Source organism: Arachis ipaensis, chromosome B10, assembly GCF_059453495.1.
Source record: "Arachis ipaensis isolate K30076 ecotype BB chromosome B10, ASM5945349v1, whole genome shotgun sequence".
Taxonomy (NCBI): Eukaryota; Viridiplantae; Streptophyta; class Magnoliopsida; order Fabales; family Fabaceae; genus Arachis; species Arachis ipaensis.
This window is the reverse complement of record NC_142435.1, coordinates 50633513-50658062: the sequence shown is the minus strand read 5'-3', so window position 1 is coordinate 50658062 and position 24550 is coordinate 50633513. Positions and strand designations below refer to the sequence as shown.

General features: G+C 38.5%; 1 pseudogene; it reads right to left on the bottom strand.

Annotated features, from left to right (window-relative positions):
• Window positions 1-933: 933 nt before the first annotated feature.
• Window positions 934-2487, bottom strand: LOC148579999 (uncharacterized; annotated as a pseudogene).
• Window positions 2488-24550: the final 22063 nt, after the last annotated feature.

Genomic DNA, 24550 nt, shown 5'->3' with positions numbered 1-24550 from the left:
AATTTGGTTTATGGGATTTTATGCAGATCAAAAGTAGCTCATTTATTACTTGCTGTCAAAACAAACAATGTTTTCTTAAGGGTTCACCAAGGTTGCTGCTATAATGCCTTACTTTTTGCTTATTTCCCTTGTTAGCTTTTTCTTCTTTCTTTTGCATTAAAGAGCTTATTTCTTATTGAAGGCTTGGTGGCAAATTTCGCAGTGGCCTTTGGCTTAATTTCACTCAACATTTCTTCACCACAGACATATGGCTCACCTTTTTCTTCCTAGGATCATTGATGCCCAGCATCTCTTTGGATAACTAAATGTTTTGTAGCTAGCTAGGTTGCTCTTTATTGTGGACTTTCAGTTGGCAATCCCAAATCAGTTGATCTAAGTTGCCAAGTTTTGAAATACTCCTTAGAACTTACTTGTCCAAGCATATCCTAGTACAAAAACACCACAGGCATGTGTCCTAGGGTCCAAGCTATTGGTGTCTAGCCTTATTGTTTATTTCTTTGCCACTTTCTTTGGCTTTTTCTATTTCTTTTTCTTTCTGTTTTGGTTTATTTTCAAAGGACTTTCATTAATTGAAGGATCATAGCAGCAAACTAGCTTAAGCTTCAAGTAACAAGTCATTTTGCAGCATTTATTTTATGAGCTATCAATTGAATCAAACACATATCACCACTATCTTTCATTCTAACTTTTGCAACATTGAACAACTACTTTTTCTAAATCAAACATCTCCCTTTTATTCAAACAGCAAGGGGACAAAACAAAATACTAAAGCTAATGAATGATGACAAGATTCTAATGCAAGTAATCTATTAAAGCATTAAAATGTAAAACATAAAGGCATTAAAATGCAAAACATAAAAGCATTGAAGGTATGTCATGTCTCAGACATACATCTTTCTTATTTAAATAAAAGTAAAAAGAACTTTACCACCTCTATTTGTCAGGCATTTCCATTCTGCTGGATTCTCCCCTCTTCTTTTTCCTCGTCTTTGTATAATCTTGAGCTTCTTCGCCAGGGCATCTTCTGTCCCAGACATAGTCTAGCAAGCCCGAGAGTCCAACATCCTCCAATCTGTTTTGCATACGTGCTGAGTATCTATCTGTTCTTGCTCTCTGCTGGTTCACTAACTTAGGGCACATCCCAAATGGTTTAATCTGTGGATTTATTGCTGGCATGCTGTGAGTTAAGTAATCCAGCTTGGCTTGGGTATCTTCATCATATTCTATCCTATCCACGTGCCTACACTCTCCAATGGTATGATGTATGTTCTTCCATTGATACAAATTGTGAGTGTACTCCCCATATTTGGCTTGAGTCAAGAACATTTTGTCGTATGACTCTTTGAGATTTGCTGTTTGTTCCTTCTGCCCTTCAAGAATCTTGGCTTGGAATTCTTGTTGTTGGATCATCATTTGTTGCTGCCAGCTTTCTTGTCTTTCCTCCATTCTGTGCTGCCAAGCTTCATTTTGCTCCCTGTCTTTCAGATATTGCTCCTGGTGCGCTAGATATTGCTCTTGGTGTCTCACATTTTGTTGTGATATTTCTTCAAGAGCTCTTTGTAGTTGACTCATATCTATGGCACTGTGAGCTTGTTCTCCCCCTTCTTCTGGTCTTCTTCTTCTTTGGGGTCTTTCTTCTTGATCATCATCCTCATTAATCCCTTCCATGCTTCTCTTTGTGATTCCCGACCCCCTTCTTACTTTTTTTGTGTCCTCATCTTCAAAAATCACCCTAGCTTTATTGCACAGCCTTAGAATTGTGCTTGAATGGCCGAGCCTAGTGGATTTGGTTGTGCTATTAGCTATCTCTTGAATACTGTCAGCTATGAGTTGTGCAAGGTTGATTTCTCCTCCATGTAGGATACAGTATGTCAAAAATGCTCGCCTGATTGTGACCCCTGAGGTGTTTCCAGTAGGGAGTATGGATCTCCTCACTATCTCATACCACCCCTTTGCCTTAGGAATGAGATTTATTCTTTTCAATTGGCTTGGGATTCCTTTCGAATCTCTTTCCCAGTCTGTGCCTTCCAAGCATATCCCCTGTAGGATTTCATCAGAGTCATTCTCTCTCTGCAATCTGTCCTCATAGCTGGGCTCTTCATAAGTTATGGTTCTCAACTTCAAGGCCCTTGTAATGGATGCTGGACTGAAATTCACTTCACTTCCTCTAACATAGCTTTTGTAAGGGGTGCTGTCTTTACTCTCTTTCACAGCATTTGCATAGAACTCCCTGATCATGACTGCACTAATCTTGGGGAGGGGATCGCATAGAAGGTCCCACCTTCTTTCCCTAGTGATTTGCCTCATGATGGGGTATTCCCCGTCCTTAAGCTCAAAGCCCCTTTCATGAATGATGTGCTTTGTTTTCATGAATCTATGATATTTTCTTTCATGAAACTAAGATCTGAACTTTCTTGCATCATAGGATGGGGGTTCGGCTACCATGGGCTCCTTGCCTAGCCTTCTCCTTGAGCTTGATGAAGCCATGAATGTGATCAAAAGGAAGAGACACGGGTGGATTTGAGGTTGGTTGAGGTCTGGTTTTGTGGTGCAAAGAGAACGAAGAGAGAAATGTTGCTGTTATGAGGGGGTGGTGTGTATAGGATTGCACAAGATGGAGACAAAGACTTACGTTTGTAAGGAGGGCTCGTAGGCACATGTGATGCAAGAGATGTCTCAACTTGTTTATAGGCAGGGTATTAAAATGTTGGACGAAGACCACACTTGAAGAGTGATTTGGTCATGACTTGTGAAGGGTGGAGATTGAGTTGAACAACATAGTAGCTGCATGAGATGAATGGCTTGCATGTTTTCTTGAGGATTGACAAGGATTCTCTTCCCATTAGTTGCATGAGGTTCGTCCTTCAAGGTGACTAACATGCAGATTTTTTTACTTTCCAAGGTGTGCACACCTCTCTAGGCACATGTGCTCCTTCTCTTGACTTGTCACAGCCGTTTCTTCATCTTGTCTTCACCTCAACCTTCTTTAATTAAATCAAAATGATATGCTTTAGGAAACAATTGAAGCACGGTGAGAAAGTGGTGAATGCTTATATTATATATATTTTTTTTCTTAGTCATGAAGAATCAATTGTGTCTCTTACTTAGTGAACCAAGGTTTGGTGAACACCAAACTTGTCTCTTGCTAAGGGATAAATGTTAAAACAAGCATTTGTCACAATTGATAAATTCCTAACATAAATTCTAATTCATTTCCTAACATAAATTCCTAAAACAGGATAATGCATGATTCATCTATGCATGATTTTGATTTTCTGAACAGAAGTTGATCTTTCTTCAAGATTGGCACATAGGCAGACACCAAACTTAGTGTTTGGTCATATACTTCATCAAAGTGACTAAGCATATGATCTAAGAATGCTTGAAAAGCTGATTTTTTTTTGTGTGCTGTCAAGCACACCAAACTTAGAAGTCTGGCATGTGTTTCAAATAATGCATCTTTCAAATATGTCTGAGAGAATTCAAAATCATGCTAGGGTGATCATAATTTATTGAACTCAGAAACAAGCAGGAATCTTAAATCATGGGTTGCCTCCCATGGAGCGCTCTTTTATTGTCATTAGCTTGACATTGAACCCCTCTTTTATGGTGGTTGATGACTGTAATGTCTCAGCTTGTCCCCCTTGACTGTGAGCTTCTTCTTTGTTCCTTGATGCTCAATCTCAGCATGCTCCAGTGAGAGTATTTTGCTAACTGTATAGTAATCATCAATCTGTTGACTTGCTTCCAGTTGTTGATAGATCAACTGTACTTTATCACCTTTGGAGAACCCCTCTGTTGGAATCTTTTTGTTCTTCCAACCCTTTTTGGTTTTGTTCTTGTTTTTCTTCCTTCTTTTTGTTGATCTTTCTTCTTTGACAGTAGGCTTCACTTTGAGGTTTTTCTTCTTGATTGCTAACACTCCGATGTCTTCTTGAATTTCTTCATCATTCTGCATAATCTCTTTCTCTTTTTGCCTTGCTGTATTATCTATTTCTTGCTTTGGAAGGTAACTATCGATCGTCTTGTTGATTCTTTCCTTCCACTGAAATTTTTCCCTGTTGGTTTCCGTATAGTCCTTCTTTTCATCAATGAACTGTGTTTCTGGAAGTACATTTAAGGTAACACTTTCATCATGCATTCTGAGGGTCAATTCTCCTTGCTCTACGTCTATAATGGCCCTAGCGGTGGCCAAGACTGGTCTTCCCAGTATAATGGAATCACCTTCATCCTTATCTGAATCTAAGACCACAAAATCTGCAGAGAATATGAATTTGTCTACCTTGACTAGAAGGTTCTCAATCACACCCCTGGGACATATCACTGACTTGTCCACCAGTTCTAGAGACATTTATACTGGTTTCACTTCTTCTATGCACAGCTTTTTCACTAGAGAGGAGGGCATTAGATTGATACTAGCTCCTAAGTCACACATTGCCTTGTTGATGGTCATACTACCAATGGCACAAGGTAGAATAAAACTTCCAGGATCTTCAAGTTTAGGGGGAAGTCCTTTCTGGATTAATGCTCTGCATTTTGCAGTGAGCAGTATAGCTTCATTAACTTGCCAACTCTTCTTCTTGTTGATAAGCTCTTTCAAGAACTTTGCATACAGGGGCATCTGTTCCAATGCTTCAGCCAGTGGAATGTTTATCTCCAATTTCTTGAAGACTTCAAGAAATTTAGGGAAGTGTTGGTCCTTAGTCTCTTTGCTGAACCTTTGAGGATATGGCAATGGAGGTGTGAAGTTCACTCCCTGCCTTTGTTCCTTGGTTGGCTCTCCCATCGCTTCCTTCTCTTTTCTTGATTTTTATGCCTGGTCTTCCTTTTCTTGAGCCTGATTCTAAGTTTGCTTGCTTGCTGTTACATCCTCATCATTGGCTTTCTCTTCTTCAGCTTTTTTCTTGTCACTTTCCTTTGGCTTTTTAGTTGCCTCTTCATTTTTCACCAGGATCTTTCCACTCCTTAGTTGTATTGCTTTGCACTCCTCCTTTGGATTAGGAATGGTGTCACTTGGTAGTGAGCTTGATGGTCTTTCGATGGTAATCTGCTTGGAGAGCTGTCCAATTTGCCTCTCTATATTCTTCATGGAGGCTTCCTGGTTCTTTGTTGTCATCTCTTGGTATTTCATCATTTTATCCATCAAGAGCTCCAAATTGGTAATCCTCTGAGAGTCTTGTGAGATTGGTTGATTGTGGGGTGTTGAGGGCTGAGGATAAGTGTTTTGGTTGGAGGCTTGGTTATTGGATGGATGATGGTTAGAGTTGGGGTAAGTGTTTTGTGGTTTTCTGTATGTGTTTTGGTTATGATTCTGCTGGTTGTGGTTTGTGTTTTTCCAACTATTTTGGTTTGAGTTTCTTTGCCATGGTTGTTGAGGTTGATTGTGATTGTCTCCCCATCTGAGGTTGGGGTGGTTCTTCTATGAGGGGTTGTAAGTATCACCATAGACTTCATTTGGCCCAGAATTTTGGTTATGCATGTACTGGACTTGTTCTTGCTATTGCTGCTCTTGAGTCTCTTCATTTTGCCCCCATGTGGTTGATGGTTGACTTGTATTGACTACTGCAACTTGGAGATTGTCAATTCTCTTGGCCATTTGCTCAAATTGTTGTTGAATTTGCTGTTGCATCATTTTGTTTTGAGCTAAGATTGAGTCTACTCCTTCCAACTCCATCACTCCTTTCCTTTGTGATGGTTGGCGTTGCCTTTGGTGAGCAAAGAAATACTGGTTGTTGGCCACCATATCAATGAGATTTTGGGCTTCCTCTGCAGTTTTCATGAGTTGCAAAGAACCTCCAGCTGAGTGATCCAATGCTTCCTGGGATTTCAAAGTCAAGCCTTCATAAAAATTCTGCAACTTATCCCACTCAGTGAACATTTCAGGAGGGCACTTCCTGATTAGAGCCTTGTATCTCTCCCATGCCTCATAGATGGGTTCAGCTTCCATTTGTGTGAATGTTTGTACCTCAGTCTTCAACCTAATGATCCTTTGAGGTGGGTAAAATTTAGCAAGAAACTTGGTTACTAGATCATCCCAATTGTTGATACTATCTCTTGGGAAGGATTCCAACCATTGAGTGGCTTTGTCTCTGAGAAAAAATGGAAATAGCAGTAGCTTGTAACTGTCAGGGTGCACACCATTGGTTTTGACAGTGTCACAAATCCTCAAGAAGGTAGACAAGTGTTGGTTAGGGTCTTCAAGTGGTCCTCCTCCATAAGAACAATTGTTTTGAACCAAGGTGATGAGTTGTGGCTTCAGTTCAAAGTTATTTGCATTAACATTTGGGGTAAGGATACTACTCCCACAATGTCTAGGATTTGCAAAAGTGTAGGAAGCCAAAACTCTCCTCTGTGGTGGATTATTATTGTTATTAGCTGCTCCTTCTGGTGGATTTGGTGGATTTGTTAAGTGTTCCTCCATATCTTGGAATTCTTTTTCTGAATCCTCTTCTCCAACAATGTTCTTCCCTCTTTCAGCTCTCCTTAATCTCCTAAGAGTTCTTTCGTCTTGTTCACAAAAAGTGGGTATAACTCTCTGACGTTGGGATTTTTACCAGTAAAGAGATTCATAGAAACAGTTGCATTGTAGATATAGTCTCTAAACCGACAAAAATTCCTTCGTACAAACATTTTGGTTGTCACAAGTAACAAACCCCTTTTAAAATTGATAACCGAGTATTTAAACCTCGGGTCGTCTTCTCAAGGAATTGCAGGGAGGTATGTTCTTATTATTGGTTATGAGTTTGTAAATTGGGGAAATTTGGAGTTTGGGCAATGGGCACAGGTATATTTTCAAAGCAATAAAAATAAATAAATAACTGAAAAATAAGCTTTTGACAAGGTATGAGGACCGGAAATCCTGTCCTTGTTATCCTTATCAGATGTGATGAGAATTGGATTTTAATCCCACTTAGTTAAGTCAAGTGGACTAATTAGCTTGATCCTCAAGTCCTAGTCAATCCCTGTGGAGAGACTAGTGTTAGAGAAATCCTAGCTAAAGCAAAATCTACCAATTTCAACCACTCCTGAGTTTGACAACTCAAGTACCAAAGCCAAAAGGAAGAAAATATCTAAATTAAATTAAAAGCAAAGCAATCTTAAATCTGAAATACCTCAAATAATATTAATTAAGAAAATCATAACATGAATGTAGCATAAGCCAAATAGGCAACATAACTAATACAAGCATTGAAGCATCTGAAAGTAAAAAGAGGAATATAAAGTAAAAGGAATATTAAACCTGGGATTGAGAGTCACTCCTAAAACTAAGAGAAATCCTAAATCCTAATCCTAAGAGAGAGGAGAGAACCTCTCTCTCTAAAAACTACATCTACTCCTAAAATTATGAATTATGAGAGCCTTCTTATGAATGGATGCATTCCCCCACTTTATAGCCTCTAATCTGTATTTTCTGGGTCGTAAACTGGGTCAAAAACAGCCCAGAATTCGCTGGTTGCGAATTCAGATTCGCTGATTTTCGTCACTTGCGACACGGCCGCATGGAGCACGCGGTCGCATCGTCTAGCGTCAGAGCAACTATAGCATATTATATATCAAATCGAAGTCCCGGACGTTAGCTTTCCAACGCAACTGGAACTGCGTCGTTTGGACCTCTGTAGCTCAAGTTATAGCCGTTTGAGTGCGAAGAGGTCAGGCTGGACAGCTTAGCAATTTCTCCAACTTCTTGTATTCCTTCCACTTTTGCATGCTTCTTTTCTACCCTCCAAGCCATTCCTGCCTTATAATATCTGAAAACACTTAACACACATATCAAGTCATCTAATGGTGATAAGAGAGGATTAATATTAGCAAATATAAGTCCAAAGAAACATGTTTTCAATCAAAGCACATAATTAGGAAGGCAAATGTAAAACCATGTAAATAATATGAATAAGTGGGTAAAGAGTAGATAAAAACCACTCAATTGAGCACAAGATAAACCATAAAATAGTGGTTTATCAACCTCCCCACACTTAAACACTATCATGTCCTCATGCTAAGCTCAAGAGAAGCTATAAAGATGAAGAGGAATGGTAAGATGTATGAAATGCAATCCTATTTATATGAATGCAACTACATGCAAAATGTTTCTACCTACTTAGTTAAAAATAAATAAGTTCTCCAAGACAAACATAAATCAGATTTCACTAATTCAAATCATAAAATAAAAATCAGGTAAACTTGTAAGAAGACAGCTCATGAAAGCAGGGAACATAGAATCAAGCATTGAACCCTCACTGGTAGTGTATATCACTCTAATCTCTTAAGTGTATAGGGTTATTCACTCTACTCTTCTCTAGTCATGCTTTCTAAACCTTGTTCTTCATCTAACCAATCAACAAATATTTAATGTACCAATGCAAACATCATGAGGTCTTTTCAAGGTTGTAATGGGGCTGAGGTAAAGGTAAGGATATATGTATGGCCAAGTGAGCTATAATATGAATCTTCAATTAACCTAAGCTCTCACCTAATATACATATACTCTATATACTTTTAAATTCATGCCTAGCTACCCATAATTCCCACTTTTGTATAATTCCCATACTCATGTACCAAATTTTCTTTAATTTTTATCACATGTGCATTGATCTTTTATTAAACTTAATATTGGGGTAATTTTGTCCCCTTATTTACTTATTTACTGAGTATTTTTGGATTTTTTCTCTTTTTTCTCTTTTTTTTTTGTAGAGAAACAAACATAACTTATCAATGCACATGGATTTTCTATTATTTTTCTATTTTGGTTTTTCAAGAGTAGGTTCCCAAATTCCTGATATTCAAATAAATTAGAAACATTATACTTTTCCTTTATTAACCCATGTTCCCACAGTTTCCCAATACTTAATAACACACTATCTTAAGCTAACCAAAGATTCAATTGGGATATTTAATTGTTTTTCTGCTTTAAGGCTAGTGATGTGGTAAAATACAGAACCAGAGGGGGTTAAAAGGCTCAAAGTGGCTGACAATCTCCTCTTCATTGCTTTCCAAGGGCATGGGAGGTTGTGCTTCTTCTTCTTGAATCTCCATCTCTTGATTAACCTCTTCCAAGTCTTTAACTATGATATGCTTTGGAGGTTGTACACCCTCCCCAGCATCAATTTCAACCGTCTTGGAAGGAGGCTCTATGACTGGACTTTCCCATGGAGGTTCTGCATCTCCTAAGTCTTCAACCAACTCTTCTTCTTGAACGATGACAGATTCTTCTACTTGTTCTAGTATGAATTCATGCTCTGTCTTGTCCAATGGAGTTTCTGGTATCTCCTTCATGCTACGCTCTTCACTAGACTGTCCACATAGAGCTGTGGCTGATCCTTGTATATTTGAGTGCCTAGAAGCCCATTGAATTAATGCTTGCTCCAGTTATTGAGTGGTTGCCTGAAATCGATCCACTGTTTCCTTGAAACGATCCTTTGTCTCTTGATGCACTCGGTCATCATAGGTAAGATCATAGTGCTCTTGGATTAATGGATATGGAGATGGCAGATATTGAGGTGGTGGTGGGATGGAGAGATCATTCTGTGATTGAAAAGGAAGTGCACTAGAGCTTGAGGGTTGATTGTTAAAGGTATTTGGTGGTCTGATTTGGGCGGTGAGAGCTCGTATAGTAGAGTTTAGATCAGTAAGTGCTCTCTTCATGGAGGTTTGGGGTGGATCTATGTATGGTTCATTTGGTTCATAAGGTGGTTGGTATGGTGGATGTGGGTTAGGGTCATATGGAGGTGAATGGTGGAAAGGGGCTTGTGAGTATGGTGGTCCCAAGTTGTGTTGAGGAGGTTCATAGGCATATGATGGTGGTTGTTGATAGTCCATTGGAGGTGGTTGTTGCCATGAGGGTTGATTAAATCCTTGTTGCTCCTCCCATCTTTGATTGTTCCAACCTTGATGCCTGTTCTCATTATAATTTCTTCTTCCTGCAACATAATTGTAACTAGACTCAGCCAAAGGGGTGAGAGTTCATAGTAGCAATTAAAAATGAAAATAAAAATAAATTTAAATTAAAAGGTTATTTAAATTTTGAATTTGAAAATTAAATTTTGAAATTTGAAATTTTGAAATTTTGAAATTTGAATTTTGAAATTTAAATTTTTGAAATTTGAATTTTTGAAATTTGAATTTTGAAATTTGATTTTTTTTTTTTTTGAAATAAGATAAGATAAGATAAAAATTTTAAAAATAAAAATCTGAATTTTTTTTTCGAAAAAATTAATTAAAAATATTTTTGAATTTAATGAGGAAAGAGAAAAACAATAAAATGACACCAAATTTCAAATTTTTAGATCAAAACGAAGAAAACAACTAAGAACAGCTTGAAGGTCAAGATGAACGTGAAGAACAAATTTTTTGAAAAAAAATTTTTTAATAACTAAATAAAAACAAATAACCTCTTAATTTATGAAAAAGCAAAAATAAAAAAAAATAAAAACAAATAAACAAGCAAAAGAAAAATATTTATAATAACCAATAATAAGGCACACGTTTGCAATTCCCCGGCAACGGCGCCATTTTGACGTTGGGATTTTTACCAGTAAAGAGATTCATAGAAACAGTTGCGTTGTAGATATAGTCTCTAAACCGACAAAAATCCCTTCGTACAAACGTTTTAGTTGTCACAAGTAACAAACCCCTTTTAAAATTGATAACCGAGTATTTAAACCTCGGGTCGTCTTCTCAAGGAATTGCAGGGAGGTATGTTCTTATTATTGGTTATGAGTTTGTAAATTGGGAAAATTTGGAGTTTGGGCAATGGGCACAGGTATATTTTCAAAGCAATAAAAATAAATAAATAACTGAAAAATAAGCTTTTGACAAGGAATGAGGACCGAAAATCCTGTCCTTGTTATCCTTATCAGATGTGATGAGAATTGGATTTTAATCCCACTTAGTTAAGTCAAGTGGACTAATTAGCTTGATCTTCAAGTCCTAGTCAATCCCTGTAGAGAGACTAGTGTTAGAGAAATCCTAGCTAAAGCAAAATCTGCCAATTTCAACCACTCCTGAGTTTGACAACTCAAGTGTTACCAATTACCTAACCAAAGCCAAAAGGAAGAAAATATCTAAATTAAATTAAAAGCAAAGCAATCTTAAATCTAAAATACCTCAAATAATATTAATTAAGAAAATCATAACATGAATGTAGCATAAGCCAAATAGGCAACATAACTAATACAAGCATTGAAGCATCTGAAAGTAAAAAGAGGAATATAAAGTAAAAGGAATATTAAACCTGGGATTGAGAGTCACTCCTAAAACTAAGAGAAATCCTAAATCCTAATCCTAAGAGAGAGGAGAGAACCTCTCTCTCTAAAAACTACATCTACTCCTAAAATTATGAATTATGAGAGTCTTCTTATGAATGGATGAATTCTCCCACTTTATAGCCTCTAATCTGTGTTTTCTGGGCCGCAAACTGGGTCAAAAACAGCCCAGAATTCGCTGGTTGTGAATTCAGATTTGCTGATTTTCGTCACTTACGACACGGTCGCATGGAGCACGCGGTCGTGTCGCCTAGAGTCAGAGCAACTATGGCATATTATATATCAAATCGAATCCCCAGATGTTAGCTTTCCAACGCAACTAAAACCGCATCGTTTGGACCTCTGTAGCTCAAGTTATAGCCGTTTGAGTGCGAAGAGGTCAGGCTGGACAGCTTAGCAATTTCTCCAACTTCTTGTATTCCTTGCACTTTTGCATGCTTCCTTTCTACCCTCCAAGCCATTCCTGCCTTATAATATCTGAAAACACTTAACACACATATCAAGGCATCTAATGGTGATAAGAGAGGATTAATATTAGCAAATATAAGTCCAAAGAAATATGTTTTCAATCAAAGCACATAATTAGGAAGGCAAATGTAAAACCATGCAAATAATATGAATAAGTGGGTAAAGAGTAGATAAAAACCACTCAATTGAGCACAAGATAAACCATAAAATAGTGGTTTATCACTCTCCTTGTACCTGACATACAATCAAAACAAAAAGAATCACATAAAACGCATTGCTGGAGTGCAATTTTAGTTAGCTTAAGCAAAAATTCAAACAGTTAGTGTGTTAGTTAAAAATCAAATAAACAGAAAATAAAAAATGTTAGATCTAGATCTCCACTTCACTTAATCGTTGTCAATACACACCGTTTAGCTGAGAGCAAAAAAGAAGGCACCACCAAGAGGTTGTATTGTTACTTAATTCCATCCACTTTGAGATGCTCTAAATTGGAAGTCTGAATGTGGCTATGTTAATAGTAACTTTTAGTTTAAGTCTTTCTGCATTCTGTGTGTTTAAGTTTGCAATAAGTATGCTAGCCTAGGTGTGTGTGCTTTCACTTTCACTTGTTTGAATGCTTGTCTTTTCCCCTGAGTGTTTTCAATTTGAATAAAAGAAATGTTTAAACAAGAAGTGGAATAGTTCCTTTTTAGCAAGAAGTCAAATAACAGTAAGTGGTGGTATGTATGTTTGATTCTGTAGTAGCTCACTTATAATGAATAAAGGATAGATTGTTCTCCTTTTAAGTGAAAACTAGCATGCTATCTATGAATCTTAGCAAATAAAAGTCCTTGGATGAAAGAAAAACAAAATAAAAAGAAAGAAAAAGAAAAGCCAAAAGTGGCAGCAAAAATAAAAGAAAGCAAAGAATAAGGCTAGACACCAATAGCTTGGACCTTAGGACATATGCCTGTGCTGTCTTTATACTAGGATCTGCTTGGATGATTAGGTTCTATGGAGTGCTTTAACACTTGGTAACTTGGGTTAACTAACCCGGGATTATCAACCGAAAGTCCATTATCAAGAGCAACCTAGTTACAAGACATTTAGTAACCCAAAGAGGTGTTGGGCACCAATGTCTTAAGAAGAATTGTGAGTCAAGTGTCTGTAGTGAAAATGTGTTAAGTACAAATAAGCTAAGAAACTGCTACAACACATGACACTGAGCTAAAGTTTACAGGAAAAGAAAATAAAGAAAAGCAATTACCAAGGATGAGTGAATAATAAGAGGTCATAGCAATATGTTAATTGATGCTTGAAGGAGACATTCTACGCCTAAAGATCAATAAGAAGTGAGTTACTGTATTTTCTGCATAAAACCCCATTAACTAATAATAATGACTTGCTGATATGAACACCCCCTTCTGTTTCATTCTTTCTTCTTAATAATTCAGAACTTGCTTAGGGACAAGCAAGATTTAAGTTTGGTGGTGTGATGCCAGGGCATCTTAGGCTAGTTTTACTAGCCTTTTTCTTTGTTTTTAATAGGTTTTATGCACTTTCTTGAATTATAAGTAAGCAAATTGGGTAGAAATTCATGCATACCTAGATTCATCCAACTATGATTAATTTGATGTAATTTCATGAGAATTATGCTATAATTACTTGTGTGCTAAGAATGATGAGAATTCTCATGACTTTAGCAAGGCTTTGATGCATATATTGGTTGATGACAGGTGAAGGAAGGCATGGAAAGAAGTTGAAGAAGGAGCATAGAAAAGATGAAGAAGAAGCAATGTTGGAAGAGAGGCAGAGCAAGTCTCTGCATGATTTACTAATGCTCACGTTGGAGGGAGCATTGGACATCCAACGTTACCCCCAACGTGGTGATAAAAAGTTCAATTCTGGAGCTAAATAAATTTTGAGTGACGCGCACGCGTCGATGATGCGTGCACATGAAAGAGCGAAATTTCTGTATCCACGCGCAAGCGTGAGTCACGCAAACGCGTGGAATGGCAAAATTGACCATCCACGCGTACGCGTGGGTCACGCGTACGCGTCAACAAACGAATGTTGGAGTTGAGAAACTTGAATCGACGCGAACACGTCAGTGACGTGTATGCGTAGATGGGAAAAAGGGCAATGAACGCGTAAGTGTGGTGTACGCGTATGCATGAATAAGCAAAATCACAGACTTCACGCTTAAGTGTGATGCACGTGTACGCGTGGGTAAGCAGAACATTGGCTCTCCAACGTTGAGTCAAACACCAATGACAGCAAAGTATCTGGTTTTTCTGGTTTTCTTCTGAAAGGCGTTTTTGTCAATGTTGGCCATCAAACGTTGACTCCAACGTGAAGCATCAGAACTTGAAAATTCAAACAGATCTCTTCTCAACAGCAAGAGAAACCAATTGGAGCCATTTTCAACCCAATTCCATAAAGGCCAAAAGCGCAATTCAGAGATTGAAGATCAATGGAAGAAAGTGTATAAATAGCTTAGAATTTAAGGTAGAGGGGACCTTTTTACTTCACTTACTTTTTGCCAGATTTAGTTTTCTGCAATTTTCTTTCAATTCAGAATGTATCTTTCAATTTCAATTTCTATTTTGAGAGCTATGAACAACTAAACCCCTTTCATTGGGTTAGGGATCTCTATTGTAATTCAATGGATCAATAGTAGTTTTCATCTTCTTCTTCTTTCTTTTCTCTTGATTTTTGTTAGAAAGCTTTCGGTCTTAATTTAATTGGATAGTTATCTTGAGAGAGAATCTATCCATAATTGGAATTCTTCGGATCCTTGAGAGAGGGATGAAGAATTCATGCTAGAATTGCTTTCTCACATTGGATTAGATTGGGGGTTGGATGGATATAGTGACATGTAATTCTACCAATACTTTGATCTATGAATTTGTGTGGTATAGTCAGTGACCGAACTTTAACTCTTCCCATGAGCAATTAAATCAAGACATTAGGCAATTGTTCATGCTTAGAGAGACTGGTGAGCCAAGACATTAGGATCCAATCATCTAAGATTGCCAAACAATGTCAATGAATGCATTGATTGAGGAAGAGGTGAAAATGATTTGATCCGGAGAGTTCAATATCTCCCAAAACCCAATGAATCCCTACTCTGATCTTACCCATTCTTTTACATTCTGTTCTTCAATTTCATGATAATTCCCTGACGTGGCGGAAATTGGCGAGTTAAAAAATTATTATAAGAGATACGTTGCAAGTATAGTTCTTTACCAACCAAAAATCTGCTTATCAATTTAGAAGGGTTATCACAAAATTAAAATTAAAATACTGGGAGTATGAATCTCAGGTCGTCTCCCAACAAGTTGCAGAAAGATGTGCTATTTTATTAATCAAATATTTTCCAAAAGGGTTTGAGTTTGATAGACAGGAAATTACATCAGAGAATTTATGTAATTTAAATAAAAACTTTGACCGGGAGTAGATTAGTTGGAAGCCCTATCCTTGATGGAGTTCTCCCAAGATCAATTGATAATTGAAGGTTGCCTACTCAGTTATCCTTTACCAGATAAAGGAAAGTTAAGCAAGTTGGAAGTCAGTTTCTATTCACAAGTTCTAATCCTCTCCCTTGGGAAGGACTAGTGTCAGTAATTAGAGGGCGACCCAATGCTAAACCCAACTATAATTTTACTCTTGAGCATCCAACTCAAGGTCCTCCATTCAACCAACTCCCAATCAAGTTATGGAACTACTCGCTCATTATGATTGTTAAATCCATGAAATAAAAAAAGGAAATAAAGAAAGGCATGATAAATAATAATCAAAAGGATCAATTAAAAATAAAAATAGTTCTTGTATTAATAAATTCTAAAAATAATCCAATAGTAACTCTGAATAAATTAAGGATATGGAAGAGTAAGTGACAAGTAAGGAAACAAACTAGAATGACGAAGTCTTGACGGGGGTAATAACTCTTCTCAATATCCCAATCCAAAAAGCAATAAAATCAAAATCCTAAGAACTATGAATGTGTAGAGAGAAAACCTAGAGGAAGAGTAAAATCAGATCTAAAAACTAAAATTATGCAAAATGAATGTTGTTGTTTGTCTCTGCATGTTCCCTGGCTTTAATCTGCTTTTCTGGGCCGAAAACTGGGTCAAAACAGGGCCCAAAATCGCCCCCAGCAAATTCTGCAGATTCTGCAGATCGCACATGTCACACGAGCGCGTCTTCCACGCGTTCGCGTCATCCAGCGTTTTGCCTTGCCACGCGTGCGCGTCATCCACTCATTCGCGTCACTTGTGCAGTTTCCAATCCATGCGTTTGCGTCAGGCACGCGAGCGCGTCACTACGATTTCCTCTATTTCGCGCGGTCGTGTGAGCCATGCGTCTGCGTCACTTCTCGCTAGTCATCTCCTCAATTTCTTGTGTTCCTTCCATTTTTGAAAGCTTCCTTTCCAATTTCCAAGTCATTCATGCCCTATAAAGCCTGAAACACTTAACACACAGATCACGGCATCGAATGAAATAAAGGAGAATTAAAATACATAATTAAAAGTCTCTAGGAAGCAAGTTTTCAATCATGGAGTAATTTTGGGAAGGAATTGTAAATACATGCTAATTTAATGAATAAGTGGGTAAAGATTTGATAAAACCACACAATTAAACACAATATAAACCATAAAATAATGGTTTATCAGCCTCCCCACACTTAGACATTAGCATGTCCTCATACTTAGTTGAAGGAGATGAAATAAATGAGTAGGAACATGTAAAACTTATGCAATGCAATGCAACCTATACATATGAATGCAACTATATGATTCTTGTCCACTTGGTTAAAGGCAAATAAGCTCTTCAAGACAATCACAAATCAAATTCCACTAATTCAATTCTTATACAGTAAGAACAGATAAAAATTGAAGAAGGTAGCTCATGAAAGCAGAGAACATAGAATTTAAGCATTGAACCCTCACTGATGATGTATGTACGCTCTTAATCTCTCTAGTGTATAGGGTAATCACTCTATCCTTCTGTAATCATGCTTTCTAATTTTTGTTCTTCACCTAACCAATCAACAACATTTAATGTACCAATGCAAACATCATGAGGTCTTTTCAAGGTTGTAATGGGGCCAAGGTAAGGGTAAGGGTACATATATGGCTAAGAAAGCTTATAAATTGAATCTTTAATTAACCCAAGCTTTCACCTAACACACATATATATATTCTATATAACTTAAATTTCATACCTAGCTACCCAAAATTTACCTTTCACATTCCTTACTCATGTATCAAATTTTATTTTAATTTTATCATATATGCATTGATCCTTGAAATTTAACTTAGCATTGGGTAATTTTGTCCCCTTATTTAATTATTGAATATTTTTGGATTTTTTTTTAACATAAAAATAGACATAGTTTATCAATGCACATAGATTTTTTAATTTTTATAGTTTCGCATGAGTAGGCACCCAAATTCCCATTATATTATCATGACACATTCCCTTATTATCTTTTGTTCCCACAATTTTCCCATACTTAATTAACACATTCTATCTTAAGCTAACCAAAGATTCAATTGGGATATATAATTGTTTTTTCGCTTAAGGCTAGTGATGTGGTAAAATACAGAACAAATGGGATTTAAAGGCTCAAAGTGGCTAACAAAGGTAACTTAAGGAGTAGGCTTAATTTGGATAAGTGAGATAAACAAATAATGGCCTCAATCATATGCAAGCATATAAATATATAAAACATTGGACATATATGATGAAATAAAATATAGATTACAATCATAGAGAAGTAAACACACAGGAATAAAATAATTATGGTTAAATAATGTAACCATGTGTTTAGGATCAAAGTCTCATAGGTTGTGTGTTCTTTAGCTCAAAAACCATGTTCCAAATACAACTTCAAGCAAATTTAACATAAAAATTTTGATTAAAATTAGTGAAATTTTGTTCTAAAAATAGGGTCTTAGAAGAAACTTATTGTCTTTTCAATCAAGTAGAACATGCATACAACTAACCTATTACTATGCAATTTATCCTATTCTACAAAAGAAAAACTAACTAAATATCCTATTTTATTGGCGTTAGGGAAGAGAAATTACCTCCGAAAGTCAGGTACTGACCGACCTCCCACACTTAAGGATTTGCACTGTCCTCGGTGCCATCTGTTAGGAACAAAGGTGGGCTGGTAATAGTATCTCCACAGTCGGGACCGTCATGGCTCCCAGTGCTGGTAAAGGAGGTAGAGTCCGGGGTGTCTAAGTCTCTTTATTTTCCTTTAAGTAACTCCTTGAGGTATGTGAATCGGTGCTTGTTACGGCACTCTCTTAGCTTTGCTTTGTGTTCCTGCCGATCCAACCTCTCAAGTATCTGATGGAGCAGTTGGATTGTTGTAGGTGCTTGTGGTGTTGAAGGTGGAATGTCTTCAGCCGGTTCAATAGGCTGGCGTGTAGTGGCTGCTGGAGGTCTGATATATTTCCCATTAGGGACGTACTGATCATCCCGTGGGAGCATGACTTTGGTGTCTCCAGCTCTGTAGGAGACTCCGACTGCTGAGACGAGATCTGAAACCAAGGCGGAGAAAGGTAAGTTATCCGCAATTTGTACGTGTCCCATGGCATTCTGGATGTGTCTTGGTAGGTTCAGAGGCTGGTCTGTATGGATGCACCATAGTAGAACGGCCATGTCTGCAGTGAAGGAGGACTCGTGGGTGCTTGGAAAGACGTAATGGGACATAATCTGTGCCCATACGCGAGCCTCCAAGGTAAGTGCGGAAGCCGATATTCCCTTAGGACGGGAACGATGGTATCTGTAGATCCAGCTGCTGCCAGGAAGTGCGATAACTCTGAGAACAGCATCTCAGTCAAATTGGTACGTCTGGCATTTGAGTGAGGCTTCTTGAAATGCGTCCAGTCCTTCTGGAGTAGGGGAAAGATCAAGAGCTCGTTGAATGGTCTCTTCTGTAATGGGGACTTGTTTCTGATGGACATAGACAGATTGCAGGTTTGGCAGGTGAAAATTAGAGTAGAACTCGACTACCCAGGAAAGATTAACCTGCCGTGGCTGTCTCTGAAGGAAATCCCATTGTCTTCTTTCAATTTGCGGCTCAACAAATTCAGCAATACGGGTTGGGAGGATAAGAATGTATTCGTTGTTGTAACTCCTTTCTGCCAGGATGGGGAACATCTGCTCACGGTAGCGATTGGGAAATCGCATAGTGTCCTTTGCTGGGAAGGCTTTCTCTTTTTCATCAACCTTTATAATCCTCTTAATTCTTTTTGTTAAGGGCTTGACTGCAGTTGAAGATGGCTCTGCCACTAGAGCTCGTTTGGTTCCTCTCCTTGCTGTTGATTTGGGAGTAGCTTTCTCCTTGCCTTTCTTGGAGGCCATCCTAAGAGAAAGAAAAGAGAAAGTATGTCAAAATGTCAAGGGTTAGAGCAAGGAAGAGGGCGGGAAAGGTGGTAATCAATGCACATTAAAAGATGAAGGATATTAACATATGGTCATGACTACATGTGAGAGATCAACTATGGAAATATAGCAAGTGCATATGTTGACAATTAAATGCAAGGTGTTTATTAGCATGCAGGCAAAGGCATGAGTAGCATAGATCAAGCATTCAATGTCCAAGTTAGATTACCAAGCCTTTCAAACTAATAACCTGTTTGTAATAACAATTATATTTAAATAATAAAATAAAAGAAGGATTTTTGTGAAAAGCAAGTATTTAGAGTAGTAGAATAAAAGATATCGAAAAAACAGTGCACAATGCCATACGGGCATTTTCACAAACACATAGCATGCATGGTGAATAAGCTATTGAAAGTATTGAATTGGAACATGCAAGCAACCCTATCAAATTAATATATAATTGCCAAACAAATCCTTAACAATCCACAAGCAAATCATAAGGAATAATAATGACCCTAATAAATTTTCAACACCAATTAAAAGAAAAAGAAAGAAAAAGAAAACATGGATAATGAAAGTAAAAAGAAAAAGAAAAGAAGAAGAAAACATAAATTAAGAAGAAGAATAGAAAAGTAAGGAGGAAAGAAGAAAAGAAAAACCTTGTTAATGGTGGTGAGAGAGAGAAAGTAGAAAGTGAGAAAGAAGGAAGAAGAAGAAGGGGAAAGAAAGAAATAAGGAGGGAAAAGAAAAAGTAGGATTTGGGGAAGAGAAAGATAAGATATTTTGGCAGATTAGGATAAGCTGGGCGGCGCAAGCGACGCGGACGCATGGGGTATGCGTTCGCGCAGATGGCGCTTATATGAATCGACGCAGTCATGTCGGTCACGCGGACGCGTGACTCGTTCGGTGCTACTGGCGCGAGGGCAGCCTCGCGCTCGCACAACTCTCTGTTCGAAACTCATTGTTGCCAAATTTCAGGGTGACGCGGTCGCGTGGTAGACACGATCGCGTGGATGGCCAATATTGGAATACGACGCAGACGCGTGGGGCACGCGTTCGTGTGGTAGGGCTTGGGCGTCTAGCAACAGTCCAGCCCCACTTCAGCACAACTTTTGGCCATGCACCCTTTCTTACGTCGATTTTCAGCTCACGCGTCCGCGTGGGTGACGCGGACGCATGGGAGGCATTTCTCCCACATGACGCGGACACATCAGCGACGCGGTCTCGTGGATCAATTTGTGCCTAAAGCACGCTTCCAGCCACGCTCTCGCGTGACTTTCTATTCGATTTTTTTTTTCTTTCTTACTCACATACGACTCGGACGCATCGGTGACGCTGTCACGTCGCGTGCCCCCCCCCCCTCCCTCCCTTTTTTTTATATGCAATTGTGCAAATGAAGATGCAAACTAAATGTGCTACTAAAAAGAAGAGTTATTGAAAAAGAAAACTAAGAAGAAAGAAAGGAACGATCATACCATGGTGGGTTGTCTCCCACCTAGCACCTTGCTTTAACGTCCTTAAGTTGGACGCTCCACTAGCTCAGTCTTCTGCTGTGGCTGGATCCTCCAAGAGGAAGATCTCTAGCTCCTTGGTTTTCGTCGCCTTCTCACTCTGATATAGCTTTAAGCGATGTCCATTAACTTTGATGAATTCAGAGCTTGAAGGATTACTTAGGTGGAAAACTCCGTATGGCTCAGCCTTCTCTACTCTATATGGACCTTCCCATCTTGATCTCAACTTTCCTGGCATGAGCCTCAGTCTAGAGTTGTAAATGAGGACAAAGTCTCCAGGTTGGAACTCTCTTCTCTTGATGTGCTTATCATGCACAGCCTTCATCTTTTCCTTGTACAGCCTTGAGTTCTCATAAGCTTCTAGGCATAGGATCTCTAATTCTTGCAGTTGCAACTTCCTCTCAGTTCCGGCCTTCTCAAATTCCATATTGCACTCCTTTACTGTCCAAAAGGCTTTGTGCTCTACCTCAACTGGGAGGTGACAGGCTTTTCCATAAACTAAGCGGAAGGGGCTCATCCCAATGGGTGTCTTGTATGCTGTTCTGTATGCCCAGAGTGCATCTTGTAGCCTGGTACTCCAGTCTCTTCTATTAAGTTTGACTATCTTCTGCAATATACATTTTATCTCTCTGTTAGACACCTCAGCTTGCCCATTAGTCTGGGTATGGTAAGCTGTTGCCACTTTATGAACTATCCCATGCTTCTTCAGTAATCCTGTTAGTCTCCTGTTACAGAAATGGGTGCCTTGATCGCTCACGATTGCTCGTGGTGTTCCAAAGCGACAAATAATATGGGTTCTTACAAAGGAAACAACAGTGTTAGCATCATCAGTGCGGGTAGGAATTGCTTCCACCCATTTAGAAACGTAATCTACAGCTAACAATATATAAAAATAACCATTAGAATTTGGAAATGGACCCATGAAGTCAATGCCCCAAACATCAAAAATTTCACAGAAAAGCATAGTCTGTTGAGGCATCTCATCCCTCTTGAATATATTACCAAACCTTTGGCATGGAGAACAAGATTTATAAAATTTAGCAGCGTCTTTAAAAAGAGTAGGCCACCAGAATCCACAGTCTAAAATTTTTCTAGCTGTTCTTTGAGGGCCAAAATGTCCTCCACTCTCAGATGAGTGGCAGGCCTCTAAAATAGACTGGAATTCTGATTGAGGCACACACCGTCTAATTACCTGGTCAGCGCCACATCTCCATAAATATGGGTCATCCCATATATAATATTTGGACTCGCTTTTCAGCTTGTCTCTTTGATGCTTAGTAAAGTTTGGAGGAAAGGTGCGGCTAACTAGATAATTAGCTACAGGTGCATACCAAGGGACTACTTCAGATACTACTTGTAAGTTATCAAACGGGAAATTATCATTTATAGGAGTGGCGGTATCCTTCATGTGCTCAAGGTGACTCAAGTGGTCTGCCACTAGATTCTGGTTACCACTCCTATCCTTAATTTCTAAATCAAATTCTTGTAGTAGCAGTATCCAACGCATAGGCCTTGGTTTGGACTCCTTTTTAGCTAATAAATACTTTAAAGCTGCGTGGTCTGAGTACACTACTACTTTAGTACCAAGTAAATAGGCTCAGAATTTATCCAGAGTAAAAACAATAGCAAGAAGCTCTTTCTCAGTAGTAGTGTAATTAGACTGAGCTGTGTCTAAAGTCTTAGACGCATAAGCAATTACAAAAGGATCCTTACCTTCACACTGAGCCAGCGCTGCTCCTACTGCATGATTGGAAGCATCGCACATGATTTTAAATGGCTGGATCCAGTCTGGTCCTCTCACAATTGGAGCTTGAGTCAGGGCGGTCTTCAGCTTATCAAACGCTTGTTTGCAATCCTCACTGAACTAGAACTCAATATCTTTCTGCAGTAGTCTGGATAAAAGTAGTGCTACCTTACTGAAGTCCTTAATTAATCTCCGGTAAAAACCTGCATGGCCAAGGAACAAACGGACTTTCCTCACAGAGGAGGGGTAAGGTAAACTAGAAATAACATCCACCTTTGATGGATCTACAGAAATGCCAGTATTAGACACAACATGTCCTAGTACAATCCCTTGTTTAACCATAAAGTGACATTTTTCAAAATTCAATACAAGGTTTGTACTGACACATCTATCTAATACTCTAGATAAACTATCCAAGCAAAGGCTAAATGAATCACCACAAATGCTAAAATCATCCATAAAAACCTCCATATAGTCCTCAATAAGGTCAGAAAAAAGACTCATCATGCACCTTTAGAAAGTAGCTGGTGCATTGCACAAGCCAAAGGGCATTCTCTTATAAGCATAAGTGCCAAAAGGACATGTAAAAGTAGTCTTTTCCTGATCTTCAAAAGCTATATGGATTTGAAAATAGCCTGTATAACCATCTAAAAAGCAATAATGAGATTTACCTGACAGGCGATCAAGCATCTGATCAGTGAATGGCAAGGGGTAATGATCCTTGTGAGTGGCTTGGTTGAGACGCCTATAGTCAATGCAAACTCTCCATGAATTCTGCACTCTAGTTGTCAGGAGCTCTCCATGCTCATTTCTTACTGTTGTGATTCCAGACTTCTTGGGCACCACTTGTACTGGACTGACCCATTCACTATCTGAGATGGGGTAAATAATATCTGCTTCAAGTAGCCTGGTCACTTCTTTCTTGACAACTTCTAAGATGGTGGGATTCAGTCTTCTCTGAGGTTGACGGACAGGCTTTTCTCCCTCTTCTAGGAATATTCTATGCTCACAAACTTGAGGGTTGATGCCTACTATATCCGCCAGGCTCCATCCAATTGCTTTCTTGTGTTTCCTCAGCACACTGAGTAACTGTTCTTCTTGTTGGGAAGTGAGTTCCCTTGCAATAATAACTGGAAACTTCTGCTTGTCCTCAAGGTAAGCATACTTGAGGTGTGGAGGGAGGGGCTTTAATTCTAATTTCTGCTCATGGTCAGGCTCTGGATTATTTGGGGCTGGTGATAATGGCAAAGTGCCCTCATTGTCCTCTGAAGATGTCCCTACACTTGGACCTCGTCCTGTGTACTTCTCTTCTAATTCCTCCTGGTGAACTTCAGCCACGGTTTCATCTATGATGTCACACTGGGAGATAGAATGATCATCCAGAGGGTGCTCCATAGCTCCATTTAAATTGAATTTCACTATTCTACCATCTATTTCAAAAGAATAAGTTCCGGAAAATGCGTCCATCTTGAACTTTGAAGTCTTCAGGAATGGTCTTCCAAGCAGGATTGATGATGGCCTTCCTAAGTCATTAGGGGGAATTTCCAAGATATAGAAGTCAATGGAAAATATGAGTCCCTTAATGCTCATTAATACAACTTCAGCAATTCCAACCACTGTAATAATGCTTTTATCTGCTAACACAAAACGAGCTGCCGACCTTTTTAAGGGAGGGAGCCTCAAAGTATCATATATAGACAACGGCATTATACTAACACATGCTCCTAAATCACACATGCAGTCAGAAAATATCACACCACCAATAGTACAATTAACCATACATGGACCTGGATCGCTACACTTTTCAGGTATACTTCCCATTAAAGCGGATATAGAACTACCTAAAGGAATAGTTTCTAATTCATTAATTTTGTCTTTATGTATACATAAATCTTTTAGAAACTTTGCGTATTTAGGTACCTGCTGAATAACATCAAAAAGGAGAACAGTTACCTCAACCTTTTTGAATATTTCTACCATTTTGGGATCAAGTTCCATCTGCTTCCTGAGCTTCCTTGCAATTTGTGGAAATGGAATAAGAAGGGCGTTTTCTGCAACGTCTGCATCCTTTGGTGCTTCTTTTTGTGGTTGAGCTTCTTCTTCTTCAACCATGTCTTGTATCTCCTCTTCCTCTTCAGCATCCTCTACTTCCACCACCTCTTTAGCTGAGGCGTGTTCTGATG